Raw genomic sequence first — 12,620 nt, forward strand, 5'->3', positions numbered from 1 at the left:
AGTTGTTGAAGGTAAGCATGGAGGTGCAGTGGACGGTAAAGGAGGCAAATGGGAGGTTGACCTTCATTATCAGAGGATTCGAGTACAGGATCAAAGATATCTTGCTGCAATTATACAGGGCCTTGGTAAGACCACACCTGGAATACTGTTTGCAGTTTTGACCTCCTTATCAATGGAAGGATGTTCTCGCAATAAAGGTTTACCAGACTGACTCATGGATGGCGGGACTGACAAATGAGAGATTGAGTCGATTTGGATTATATTCACTAGATTTCAGAAGAATAAGGAGAGATCTCATGGGAACCGAGAAAATTCTAACAGGACTAGACAGGGTAGATGCAGGAAGATTTTCCTGATGGTAGGAGTGTCCAGAACCAGGGGTTATAGTCATAGGATACAGGGTAAACGATTTAGGATTGAGAGGAGGACAATTTCTTCACCCAGAGAGTGGTGCGCCTGTGGAATTCGCTACCACAGAAAGTAGTTGAGGCACAAATGTTGTATATTTTAAAGGAGGAGTTAGAATTAGCACTTGGAGCTAAAGGGATCAAAGGATGTAGGGAGGAAGGAGGAACGGGTTACTAAGATGGATGATCAGCCATGATCGTATTGAATGGTGGATCAGGCTTGAAGGACCAAATGGTCTCCTCCTGCTCCAATTTGATATGTGAACGGCAGTCATGGGATATTTGTCTCTTGGAATCCATTATTAAAGGCGTTTTGTCAGGATATTCAGAATATTCTAATACAATCAATCACAGTCAACATGACATTATGAAAGGGAAATTCGTACAAATTTATTTGAGTCCTTTTGGAATTAAACAAGCAGAGTGGATAAAGGGGAATCAGTAGGTGTAGTACATTTGGATTTCCAAAATACATTTGATAAATTGTCACATTAAAGGTTACCTCATATAATAAAGCTCATGGTATTGGGAGTGATATATTGGATGGACAGACAGCAAACAGAGAGTCAGGATAAATATATCATTTCAGATTGGTAAACTGGGGAGTATAGATGAAGCGGGGGCTTCAGCTACATACTGGGCGAGATTCTCCGACCCCCCGCCGGGTCGGAATCGTCGGGGGGGGGGGGGGGGGGGGGGGAGGAGGGGGGGGACGGGGGGGGGCATGAATCCCGCCCTGCCGCCCCGATGCCGGCTGCCGAATTCTCCGGCGTCGGGGTTTTGGCGGGGATGGAATCGCGCCGCGCTGGTCGGCAGCTGCTGGCAGCAGCCCCCCCACCCCCGGCGTCTCTCCGTCCCGCGATGGGCCGTGCATCCACCCATTTTCGGCTGGTCCCGCCCGCGTAAATCAAACCAGGTCCATATCGGCGGGATCTGGCTCTACGGGCGTCCTGCAGAGTCCTCGAGCGGCGGCGCGGCGGGATCTGGCCCCGGGGTGCCCCCACGGTGGCCTGGCCCGCGATCAGGGCCCACCGATCCACGGGTGGGCCTGTGCCAAGGGGGCACTCTTTCCCTCCGCGCCGGCTGCTGTCAACCTCTGCCGTTGCCGGCGCAGAGAACAACCCCCCTGCGCATGCACTGGGATGATGCCAGCACATGCTGGCACTCCCGCGCATGCGCCAACTCGCGCCGGCTGGCAGAGGCCCTTCGGCGCTGGTTGGCGTGGCGGCTAGTCCTTCCGCACCATCTGGCGTGGCGCCAACCCTGCCGGCACTGGCCTAGCCCCTGAAGGTGCGGAGGATTTTGCACCTTCCGTGCGGCCCGACGCCGGAGTTGTTCACGCCATTCCTCGGCACTGGTACGGCCCACCCCGCAAGGTAGGGGAGAATCCCGCCCACAATCTATATTAATGACTTGGATGAAAGTATCAAAGGTATTATACCCAAAATTGTGGCAGTGCAAAGTTAGGTAGTAAGGAGGACACAAAGAATCTGCAAACGGTCATAGCTAGGTTAATTGAATGGGCAAAATATTGACAGATGTACTATAATGTGGGAAAATGTGAGATTGTTCACTTTAGTAGGAAGGATAAAGGAGCAGAGTATTATTTAAATGGAGCACCACTTCAGAATGCTAAGCTACAGCAGGATCTGGATATCATTGTACATGAATCATAAAAGGTTGGTATGCAGGCACAACAAATAATTAAGAAGGAAAATTGAATGTTTACCTTCATTTCAAGGTGGATGGAATACTAAAGTAGAGAAGTCATTACAATTGTCCAGGACCCTGTTGGAATCACACCTGGAGCAGTGTGTACAGTTTTGATCTCATTTGAGAGGGACTGAGAACTTACATTGTATATTTTTATAAAATATATAGAAATATCCTCATGGCTATTTCTAATATTTAAAAAAACTGAGCAATGATACTTAAATTGACGGAATCTATGTCTGCCTGTGACTCTTGAACAAAAGGAGCTATCTGGCAGCATTAGGGAAACACATATCTTGTTATCTCTACAGAGCCATTAATGACCCTGTGGGCTGCACAGGCCAAATTCAAAGAGTGCTACACAAAGGCCATTTGCCATAACTAAGGCTGACCAACAGGAGTCTGCATGTCTGCTAAGACAAAGGGTCCCACAATCTTCCGGTCAATTTTTAATGGTTGAGACATTTAACAATCTCTCGGACTCAGATGAGCATTATGCATCCTTTGTCAAAGACAGCATGGAAAGGTGGGTGTCACGTGACATGGGCCTCTAGCTTGTGGAACCATTAACTTGGTGAACTGCAAAGTTCAGTCTACTGTTTATCATCTAACTGGCAGCCTCACGGAAAATGACCTCTGCCCAGGATGAACACCCAGCCCCATCTGTACTGCTAAGCTGGGTATTCTGTACCATCACCCACAAGCCTGATTCGCCTCTGCATGCCTTCATCATGTGAAATCAAAGCCATCAGAAGAGTAGTGAATTATCCAGCATTGGGTTTTAGTCCACTGACCTCCTCATTGGACTTTGGTTCTGGACTTTGGAAGCAAAAGGCAACAATATCCCTTGTGGTCTCTGAATTGTATTTTTTTTAAAGAATGTTTATTCCACATTTTCAACATTCTTACATTTTCAACAATAATGAACCCACACAGCACATTAAACCCACCATCCACCCATACCACCCCTCCCTCCCCCTCCCCACCCCTCCCTCAACAATAACGGTAACAGCACCAAAATGCATTTAAACAAACCCCAAATTTTATAGAAACCATCACTCACCCCTCCTTTAGAGCAAATTTCACCTTCTCCACGGCCAAAACCTCCAGCAGGTCCCCCCACCCGCCATGCCAAGGGTGGAGCTACAGGGTGGAGTAGCTGACCTCCACTCCAACAAGACCCGCCTGCGAGCAACCAGCGAGGCGAAGGCTAAGGCATCTGCCCAGCCATCCGTCTGCAACGGCTGGTCTGACACCCTGAATGTGGCTTCCAGGCTCCACATTTCCATGAAAAACCTCTGAAATGATGCTGAAAATCACCGTCCAAAACCTTTCCCGCTTCTGGTAGGACCAAAAGATATGTACATGGTTCGCCACATCCCATACCACGTCCATCCAATGTGCAGCCCACCAAATGCCAAATACGCTGCCCTCTTAACTCCAGCCAACAGTGCCTTCCCCGCCATGAAAAAGTCAATCCTTGAGAACACATTGTGCACCAGGAGAAAAATAAATACGCCCGATCCCTCGGATGTAAAAATCTCCATGTGTCAACCCCCCCCCCACCCATCCTCACTCATAAGCCCAGCCAATGCCTCCCCCTGCACCTCCCAATGGGGTCAGCGGGTGTGGCTGGGACCTATCCACCCTCAGCTCCAGCACTGTGTTCCAATTGCCCCTCCCACCAATTGGGTGCATATATGCTTAACAATACCACCAGCCTTCCCCCCAGCACACCCGTTATGATCATGTGCCCGGCCCCCTGATCTGCCACCACCTTCTCCATCTGGAACCTCACCCACTTGCCCACCAAGGTCGCCACCCTTCTATCAAACCCCGAATGAAACACCCAACCCTTATTAAGCCTCATCTAGTCCGTCATCCTCAGATGGGTCTCTTTCAGCATCACCACATCGGCTTTCAAACTCTTCAAATACGCAATAATGTTTGCTCTCTTCACCGGTTCCCCTAATCCTCTCACATTCCATGTCAATATTCTGACCAGGGGCCTCTCAAACCCCACCCCCTTCCCATCCCGTTGCGACAGTGCCTCCTCCACCACCTTCATCTTCTCTCCTTGCTCCTGCGCCTCGCCTGATACCTTAATTATTAATGCAACCTCTATGGTGAGCACTTCCTCCAACCCATCTTCAAGCGAAGCCGTTGTCTCCCTCCAGAGCACCTCTAAACATTTGGCGAGCAGCCTTTGAAACTCCCCCGATGCCACCTAGGTCAGAATCTCACCCGTGATGGGAGCGCCCCACTGACCAACCAGCCTCCGCCATCTTTCCTCCTGCTGGACTCACAGCGGACCTTCGCTCGCCCCCTTATTTCCCTGTCCTTTCTTCTGGAACTTTGACATTCCACTGACTCCTTATGACTTCCCACGCCAGCTCATCCAAAACGTAGCCCTGACACCGGGCACGAAGATTCAAAAATCAAAGACTTTAGCAGGAGCCACCTAACGTGCGACCTCCAGCTACATATCGCCACCAGACGTCTGGTCTCCGTCTTGTAAATACCGTATATACTCGCGTAACATGCGACTTTTGAGCACCTAATTTGAAACCTAAATTTCGGGGGTCGCATGATACGCGAGGTACAAAAATCGCGGGTGTGAAATGCTGGCCAAGGTAAGTCACATAGCATCCAGCTGGCTTTACTCGCGTCGTTCAGCCACTTGCCGTTTCCATTCATAAAAAAATGAATGGAAACGTCAAGTGGCTGAACATCTTCCCATCAGAATGCTGTGGTCAAAATCTGAAGAGTAGTATTCTGATGGGAAGAGTGGATTCTGCTGTGAAAGCTGTTCGCGATTCGAACAGCTGTCCAGCTGGCTTACTAGCGTCGTTCAGCCACTTGCCGTTTCCATTCATAAAAACATGAATGGAAACGTCAAGTGGCTGAACATCTTCCCATCAGAATTCGAATCGCGGACAGCTTTCACAGCAGAAACCACTCTTCCCATCTTCCCATCAGAATACTACTCTTCAGATTTCCAAAAAAGTGACTCGCATGATACATGAGGTATACCATAAAATCATGTTTTGGGGACGAAAATTTAGGGGTCGCATGATACGCGAGATCGAAGGATACGCGAGTATATACGGTATTTATTTTCTCTATCCCTCGCTTTACTGTCTGAGTGTGGAGGCCATGTTGTGACCCTCCTGTTGCATTTTGAATGTGTGAAATTAAACTAACCCTTTATCCCGAATTTGCTGTGGGGTTATTAATAGAAAACTGGATCACATCAAATACGCCACTGCTTATAAAGAGGGAAGCAATCAGAAACACCTTTCTATTTACAAATCGGCTGTGAGACGAGAAATTAGTTCTGCTTAAAAATTAACCACCCCTCCTGTCCCTAACACCTCATTTAAGGAGGGATATACTTGCAGTAGGGGCAACACAGAGGTTCACTAGGTTCACTGGGATGAAGGGGTTGTTTTATGTGAAAACACTGCACAGATTGGGTCTGTACTCATTGAAATTTCAAAGAATGAGAGGTGATCCTATTGAAACTTAAAAAAAGATCTCCCATAAGCTCTTGGCATCACTGACAAGGCTAGTATTTATTTTCCATGCTTTGCAATTGCTCGTAAGAAGGTCGTCGTGATCTGCCTTCTTGAACCGCTGCAGTTCATCTGGTATAGCCACAATGCCGTCAAGAAGGAACATGACTGTAAAAGGCTTAAACTAGACCCAGGGGACACAGTTTCTAAATAAGGGATCTCCAAATTAAGATAAAATGAGGAATTTCTTCCCTCAGAGGGTCTTTAGTCATCCGTATCTTTTACTCCAGTGGAGGTTGTGTCAATGAATATATTCAAGGTTGAGTTAGACAAATCTTTGACCTACAGGAGAGTCAAGGGTTATAGGGGATAGGGGGAACGTGGAATTAAGGTCACAATTAGATTTGCCATAGCCTTATTGAATGGTGAAGCAGACTCACTTCTGCTCCTATTTTTTATGTTCTTATGGCTTGTTTGTTAGAAAATAATCAGGAGTGGTTGGATGGTCTAAAATTTCTGGAGCATGGAAGGTTGCGAGGATTGGAATCATCAGCTGAGGCAGGTAGCGGAGGTGAAAACAGGCAGCCTTAATTACAAAGTAGATGTTTGACTGGTGTGTCACTAAATCAAAGGTGATGTACAATTAATGTGCTCCTTATTGTATCCCTCAGAAACATCTCAACTGCTTCATATGTCCCAGCTCTGTTCTGCAAAGAAAATAGCCCCCCAATGAGTAACATGAGATTAAGTGACTAGTTTTTTTGTTGCCATTGATTGCCCTTGACTCCGGGAAACAAAGTATTCTCTCACCCTTCAGCAGGAGCTCAATCCCACTTGCGACATTCGTCAGTTACATGACTTCCACCATGCTGAAACTACATTGGCTCACATTCGATTGCCCACGCACTGTTGAAAGTCAGAAAACCAATGAGCCAGGACACTGATGTTATTTAGTGTTGCACGAACAAGACAGGATGATTTAACGCCATCCCTTACTCTGGTTTTTAGCAGTGTGCCAGCAGTCTTATGCTATGGCCTAGAATGTTCCGAGAGGCGAAACCCATTAAACCTTTTGAACCTTGTCCATCCATTTATTCAAGTGTTCTGTGGGACACAGTGACATGGCAATTATTTAAAATAAACATTTTATTAACGATATGCCAATAGTAATTTTCATTTTGTTCCAGGACATGGAATTATTTTTGGATTACCATGAAAAAATTGGGAGGGCATTGAAAAACAGGTCTTGGCAGCTCCAATTTACCTGTACAGGTCTTTCAGATGCTTCAGCTTCTGTTTATGTTGAGCCTTGTCAAGGTCATAGACTGTTAACAGTTAATATTAAACTTACCATATGGGTATACAACCACTGGGTATTGGGAACCCATGATAAAGAAGAAAATCCCTTTCCAATGGTTTTGACAATGCAATGGTGGTTCCAATGCTGCAACGTACTCAAGAAAATCAACATTAACGGGATAAAGCCATTTGATTGGCATTCCATCCTCCTGCCTAAATATCCACTCCCTCCACTATTGATGCCCAGTTGCTGTAGTGTGTCCTGTTTAAAGGATAGACTGCATCAACACTTCCCAATCCCCGGGAATGCCATCTCACTCCAAGTTCCCCTCCAAGTCACATATCATGCCATCGTTCCTTGTTCATCGCTGAACCAAGATCCTCGGCCAGACTGTTGAGGAGCTTTGTAGGAACACCAAAAAGCGACAGATCCCGGCTGTTCAAAATGGAGATCCACCACAACCTTCCCCAAAACAACAAGAGATGCACAGTAAATGCTAGTTTTGCCAGTGAAGTCTGTATTCCAAGAATTAAAATAATAAATAAATAATCTTTATTGTCACAATGTAATGTAAGTAGGCATACATTAACACTGCAATGCAGTTACTGTAAAAAAAACAAATAAACAGCCTTCCCAGGAGATTACATGGCTGTGAGAGAGGCCCGGAGTTGAGTTGGGGGGGGGGGGGGGGGGGGGGGGGGGGGGGGGTGTGAAGTTTGGGGGGGTTGGTGTGCGGCTGTGAAGAGAGGGATGGGGTTGGGCAAGAGAGGGAGTGCTTAGTCATGATGTTTTTGATGCCACAATGTGTAGAGGTTTTTTTGGGCCGGTTTGTCTGTCCTTACTTGTTAACTTTGTTTGCATGTATTGTATATTGTATATATTGTATTACATGCATTGGGATATATTGTAGGTATTCTACATAGTGGGTTATTCTCTCGAAGATGATCAGCTCAACAACATACATTTTTTGGAACTGTGTAGTTTAATCTGAACTGCAATGACGGCAATGACTTCAAGATAAAGATAGATAGTTTTTTGGAGAATAAAGGAATAAAGGGTTATGGTATTCGGGCCGGAAAGTGAAGCTGAGTCCACAAAAGATCAGCCATGATCTCATTGAATGACGGAGCAGGCTTGAAGAGCCAGATGGCCTACTGCTGCTCCCAGTTCTTATGTTCTGATGACACCACGGGTATAGAGAATTGACAGAGAAAATACTGTCAAATTTGAGCATAAACAACAATGAAAGATTCTGATGAAAGGTCATCGCTCTGAAACATGGGGCAGGATTTTACTCCCCCCAAGGAGGGTTCTGAAGTATGGGGGAATGTAAAATTATACAGATGGGATTCCCCCCAAATCCCACACGCCCCAACCCAAACACAATTTCACAGTGGGGGTGGGCAGGGCCTTGTGTGGTAAACCAGCCTTTCACCTGTTAAGGTCCTTAAATGACCAGTTAATGGCCATTAAGGACCTTTTCCCAACGCAGCCTCAATTTTTAATCTGGCAAACGTGGGTGCAAGTAGGATGGAAAACAAAAAAAAAAATTCTCTACATCTCTGGCGGGAAGTGGGGGGTTGCCTCAATTTGAAGGCCACCTCAGACCTGGATCGCCCTTCCCTCTGGGACGTTAGAGCTCTGACCCCCCCCCCCCCCCCTCTTCCCCCTCTTCCCATCATGGCCTACCTCCTGATGTCGCGATTGCCCACCTCCTGATACCCCAGTGCGTCCCCTACCCTCCTGCCCCTCCAGACTTGCCTTGAGGATGGTCTGGGGACTGAGGCCGCAATTTGGTGGCTGTGCTAGCCATGGGCGCAAATCCCAAAATAGCCGCTAAATCTTGCAATAGGTCAAAAATGGCAAGATTTCCGAACATGACCTTCACAGTTCCCCTCCAATGATACAATTAGGTTCATGCCCGGGAAGGGCTTGACCCTGATTAGAATATTTTATAATATATTTGAATATCATTTTAGAGTATAACACCGCTACTTCTGCCCACAACATATCGCCCCACCCAACTGACATGACATTATGCTAGTGCAGCTCGCTGTTGGTTTTCAAAATCGAAAACCAATAATGGTGACCTCACCCAGGGTGCAAGGTAAGTATAGCCCTTGGATCATGGGGGACTTGGCCAGGCATGGCCGGAACCTGTCCCGTGGCACCCACAGCAATGAAAACTGGGCAGAGCCAAACTGGCAATGCCACCCTTTTGGCAATGCAAGGTTGACATTGTTGGGGCGGGCTCTCTGAGGAGCCTCAGGAGGGAATTCCCTTATGTATGGTTTCGAGGGGGGGGGGGGTGCACCACGATGCATGCAAATGGAGGGGTGAGCCTGTGAGAGATGGGAGCAATGCATGTGAGAGGGAGTGCAATGCCTGTGTTGGGGGCGCCATGCCTGTGAGGCGGAAGCAATAGTTGTGATGGGGAGAGGACTGTGAAGGGGTAGGGCAATGCCTGTGAGGGGGCGGGGTTGCCCCAATATTTGTGGGGAAGGGGATCCTCCATGTCCGTGAGGTGGGGAAGTGAGCTTACTTTTTGAACAGATCGGGGCGCCCTTTAAAGATGGCATCTCAATCTCTGTGGTCGGCCTTGCCGCCTCTATCAGGCTCTGCTCCGTTGTAGTGAAAGTGAAAAACACGCCCGGAAATCTCTAGAGAAAATTTGGTTGTGCATCTGGAGATAAACACACTGAGACAAACAAATTTTGGGAAAATTCCACCCTTGGATCCAGGCAGAGCGCTGTAATACCTCTTCTTGCTATGCCTGGATGGGTTGGAGAGCTGTCAGTCAATTAGATTGGTCAGCCGCTCTCATGGGCAGGGCTCCCTCCAAAGGGCGGATGGAATTCCCGCCCTGTGTTAATCAATGCTCAAGTGAACGTCAAATGGCAGTGGTCTCCTGTGGGTTTGCGGTAGCATGTTACGTGGCAACCTCCTATACTGAGCACCCTGACTATTTTGCGCAGGCAAACGGAATAGCTGAAGATATTATAGTGCCCACTTTTCCAAGCATATTGGGCGGGAAATATTTAATATCCTCTGTAGTTTAATGTAACATGAGAAGCCAGGCATTAAGATGTACAAGCAAATGTAGATCTTGCAAGCACATTTTTCACCAAAACCCTTGGTGATTGCAGAGCGCTTTAGATTCCACAAAACACCCAAGAAGGTGCGGAGTCAATCACGAATTGAGTCTGTGTACTCGAATACATAAAATGGCTGCTGAATCGACACCCAAGAATCTCAAGATTCGTACTTGTTAATGATGATAATAATAATAATCACTTATTGTCACAAGTAGGCTTCAATTAACTTTTTTTTAAAATTTAGAGTGCCCAATTCATTTTTTCCAATTAAGGGCCAATCCACCTAGCTTGCACATTTTTGGGTTGTGGGGGCGAAACCCACGCAAGCACGGGCAGAATGTGTAAACTCCACATGGACAGTGACCCAGAGCCGCGATTGAACTTGGGACCTCGGCCCATTGAGGCCGCAGTGTTCACCCACTGCGCCACCGTGCTGCCCTTGCTTCAATTAAGTTACTGTGAAAAGTCCCTGGTCGCCACATTCTGGCACTTGTTCAGGGAGACTGGTACAGGAATTGAACCCGCGCTGCTGACATTGTTCTGCATTGCAAGCCAGCTATTTAGCCCACTGTGCTGAACCAGAATAGTGTTCAAAGCCAGGGCATTCTGCAACTGAATGTTTGTTTAAGATGGATATGTCAAAACTGTGGTTAGAAAAAGGACGCACAAAGCATGCTTAAAGTCTTAACAGGTTCCTACTAGGGTATTGGAATGCTGCTCAGTCCATGACCAAGACCTCTCCTACATTGGGCAGCACGGTAGCATGGTGGTTAGCACAATTGCTTCCCAGCTCCAGGGTCCTAGGTTTGATTCCCAGCTTGGGTCATTGTCTGTGCGGAGTCTGCACGCTCTCCCCGTGTCTGCGTGGGTTTCCTCCGGGTGCTCCGGTTTCCTCCCACAGTCCAAAGATGTGCAGGTTAGGTGGATTGGCCATGCTAAATTGCCCTTAGTGTCCAAAATTGCCCTTGGTGTTGGGTGGGGTTACTGGGATATGGGGATAGGGTGGGGGTGTGGGCTTCGGTAGGGTGGTCTTTCCAAGAGCTGGTGCAGACTCGATGGGCCGAATGGCCTCCTTCTGCACTGTAAATTCTATGAAAGTCTATCTATTACTAATGATGAAAAGACAATTACGTTCTTTGTTGAATCTGTTGAAACATTCAAAAACTAAAGATCCGTACAACAACAACGAGTACAAATGAAATGGCGAGAAATCAAGGCAAAGCATAGAGTTTTCCACCAAGGACAAGACGTTTTGGCTAAGAATTACACACCAGGATAGAAATGGGTTCCTGCCACAATCTTTGCACACACTGCACCTGTCTCTGATACTGTCCAGACCAGACATGATGTTATCTGGAGGAGACAGACAGGCCAATTTCTGGCTGGAAGAATGGAATGGGGAATGTGGAAAATCCATGTTTAACCCAACAAAGCCATGACTTGGCCCTTCCTATAATCACCACACTAACACACTGTTGAGGAAAGCAACACCTCAGCTTCTGATCAGACACAGGGACAACCTCTAGTTCCTACATCAATGTGGTTCAACCAAATACTGATGATGTTAGTACAAAAACAGAAACGCCAGAGGTTACCACCAGTGTGAAGACGAAGATGCCAAAGGTTCACAGCCAACCGTTTCAAGAGCGGCGAACTCCAGACCGACTGACTTGTTGACTGTTGTTCATGCTGACCTTGTTTTGAACTTGTTGGAGATGTTCAATTTAAGGGAAGAAGAATGTTTTCATTTGCATTAATAGCTCTAGAGAAGCTCTGTTGTATTATTCACCGGACGTGACGTCATACGTCCTAGCATGGGAAACAGAGAGAGTGGAACAGTCATGTAAGAGGTAACAGGCTGGAAATAAAGCTCTGGTGCTTTGAACCTCCGATATCACACCTCCAAAACACAACAACGCAAACTCCCCCTGGGAAATGCCTTGCACTGAGAACCATCAAAAAATACAATTTAAATCCAAAGATGTGGAAATTCGGTGGATTGGCCATGGTAAATTTCTCATAAGTATCCAAAGACTGGGTGGGATTATGGGGATAGGACAGGTGATTGGCATAGGTAGGGAGCTCTTTCAAAGGGTCGGTGCAGACACGATGGGGTGAATGGCCTCCTATTGCACTGTAGGGATTCTATGATTCTTAATCCTAAACTTGGGATACTTCTGCCAGGGTTACACCAAATATTACTCCAAAAACGTTGGAAGAAATAAAACCTCTTCTAATTTCTGGCTAAATATTAAAGGGCAAGGTTGATAGCCTCCCCCCCCACCCCCATGGGACTTACCCACACCCCCCAATCCTCAGGGACTCCCCATGCCCCTAACTGCCACCTCCCCCGTCATGGTTTTACCCAACACCCTGTGGCACAAGGATTCCCCTGACACGCAGATACGACCTCGTCTACGAACCAGACCCAACACCACCCTTGCGGCCTGAACCAACTCCCCCAACCCACGGACCCACCCCAACCCCTCTGATTCCAACAGGCTCAACACCTCTCAACCTCCAACCCCCCAGTGCACTGACCTCCAACCCCACCGACCTCCGATTTCCAAAATATGAGCCCCAACCTCTG

This window comes from Scyliorhinus canicula, chromosome 17, assembly GCF_902713615.1.
Source record: "Scyliorhinus canicula chromosome 17, sScyCan1.1, whole genome shotgun sequence".
NCBI classification, from domain to species: domain Eukaryota; kingdom Metazoa; phylum Chordata; class Chondrichthyes; order Carcharhiniformes; family Scyliorhinidae; genus Scyliorhinus; species Scyliorhinus canicula.